The sequence below is a fragment of the Neolamprologus brichardi genome, chromosome 18, assembly GCF_056152115.1.
Source record: "Neolamprologus brichardi isolate AB-2024 chromosome 18, ASM5615211v1, whole genome shotgun sequence".
NCBI lineage: Eukaryota > Metazoa > Chordata > Actinopteri > Cichliformes > Cichlidae > Neolamprologus > Neolamprologus brichardi.
In genome coordinates, this window is record NC_142121.1 from 16,239,923 (window position 1) to 16,242,299 (window position 2,377).

Genomic DNA, 2,377 nt, shown 5'->3' on the forward strand with positions numbered 1-2,377 from the left:
TTTCTACTTCAGTCAGCTTTATTTTGCAGCACAGAATACACAAAGTGAACTGTTATGAAATCAACAGCACTTGAAGAAAGCTTATTATTTAACATTTTATAGAACATGAGGCCATAAAACCTTTCTGCAAGTTGTGTGATAAGTGATAAGAGCAAATGTATACTGGGGATTATTGATTCTTTTAACGCAGATACATATCAGTGAAGAATATAGGGATTTCTTACATCATGCAAAGCATCACTGGTTATTGCCTTCATAATAGTACATGGAAACAACGAAAAACATTTCTTGTAACTAAAGAAGAAAGTCTCTCAGAGAGAAGATGCAGTCGGTAAAGGTCTCAGTTTTCAGCTCTCCGGTGGGTCATCTGGTTTTCTTCTGATCACTGAGACACACACAGAAAAAAAGCATTTAACATTTGACTGATTGTAATAGATCAATTACTATAGCAGTTTTCCTGAGTGCATAGATGAGTTCTTTTTTGCTCACTTTTTTTTGTTTTGTCGAAACAAAAAAAAAGTCGAAAACAACATTTCAGTTTTTCTTCAGAACGGCCCAGGGAGGCATTGATGTTGTTTTACCATTCTGTAAAACCAGAGAGAGAAACAGAGTGTGATTACAACACAGCCTGCTTCCACAGGCTGCACGTGTTAGACACGAAAGCAGCGCTGCCTGAGTGAGATGTTCTTTTGGCAACATCTAAACTTCTAAATCAGTTTTTTTTTTTAATCTGTAGCATGCACACAAACATACAATGCACAGTACCACCTCATTTCACTTGTTTATGCTACTTGCAGAAATCTGTGGTAAGTTTACCTTATTACCAGGAATATTAGGGTTGGCCTGTGGAAAAACAACAACAAATAATTAATTTGTGTCATTTATATGCAAGACAATCACGTTAATGATGAGTTTATTATTAGATCCATTAATTTTACTGTGAATGAAAAAATAAAGAAATCTGGTCTTACTTGGCCAACTAGGGAACATCCACCACGCCTCGAGGAACAGGACTGTCGTTTGATTCTTTCTCTTCCCTTTCGTCTGTCATCCCTGGTTATTCCCTTCACCAACAAGAGAATGCTTTATTCACTATTGGTATTAGAAAATTTAGGAAAAAATAATAAACAAATAAAGCATCTAATGCAACAACATGAAACATTCATTAATATGTATCCAGCAGTTGCTAAAGTTTATGACTTCTTACCACATCCAGAGATTGTTTCTGATCGTCTGGCAGTGTGGCTGCATCTGTGGAAGTGAAGGCTGTGATGAGCAGGAAAACCTGCAGACTCAAGACGAGCAGCAGCACTTTTCTGTCCATGGTGAACTGTGTAATGCAGTTGTGAAACACTCCAGTATTTATATAATCCCTGCTAAATAATCATTTCTACGTGGACAGAGAGGAGGGAGTTTACAATAAAGATTCTGAAATCCGATATCCGATAGAGGCAGAATCGAGGCATTTAATTCGTCCATACACATGCACATATTTTCATAACGCTGACTCTCTTCAGACTTTTCAGCACATGCAGTTATCCACAGAAGAATGTTTTGCTAGACCACAACTGACTAACTTGTAGAATCCCCTTTAGAAACAATAATTTGAAGTAGATGTTTGTGGAAGAATTTGCCCCACTTATCTGGGTCACAAAGTACCTTTGGACAAGATACTGAACCCTGAGTTGTTCACAATGCATCCATCTGATGCATTAGGTGAGTGTCTGTGGTGTAAACACTAGTCTACTATTACTTAGAAGTTAGAGTTAAAAAGGGCGTAGGCATAGAAATGCAAGTGTCAGTGCTTGGATGAGGCTTCCAGTAGAAAGCTGGTTGAGGGCTTAACTGAGCAGAACAGTGCCATTTGTGAACATTTGCTTTTGCACAGCTCTCTAAAGTCCTGACAAATTATTTCTGTTCGGTTGAGGTCTGGACTTTGTCTGGGCCTTTTGCAATTTTGGCCAAGCTTTAGCTGTCCCGCAGTTAGCCTCACATTTGACTCTACACTTTCTAATATATTTGAGTTCTAATCAACTCAGTAACTGATAGGTGCCCAGCTCCTGCAGCTACAAAACAAGCCCAAATCATCACCCCACCATCAACATGCTTAAACGTTAGCATGAGATCCTTGTGTTGATATTCTGTGTGTGATTTTGCCAAACACAGGGCTGTGCATGATGTCCAAATGTCTCCACTTTGGTCTTGTCTCACTAGAGGACATTGTCCCTGTGTTGCCATGTTCCTTTTAGAAAGACCCGGCTCTCTCCTGGCAGCTGTCACGATCCTGTGTTTTGCATTTAGTCTTACTCCCCTTTGTTGCATTCTCTAGATCCTGTTCGCCTGTGCCCTGTTCCCCCCAGTTGTGTTTACTTCCTCT

The 2,377-nt window shown here is 39.4% G+C and overlaps 1 long non-coding RNA gene across 1 annotated transcript; it reads right to left on the bottom strand.

Annotated features, from left to right (window-relative positions):
* Window positions 1-1,329, bottom strand: LOC148097707 (uncharacterized). Its single transcript, XR_015716785.1, has 5 exons — window positions 1,208-1,329; window positions 972-1,064; window positions 817-843; window positions 490-585; window positions 1-385 (listed from the first exon to the last, which is right to left on the bottom strand). It is a non-coding gene; the product is annotated as an uncharacterized LOC148097707 (long non-coding RNA).
* Between the last annotated feature and the right edge of the window lie 1,048 nt (window positions 1,330-2,377).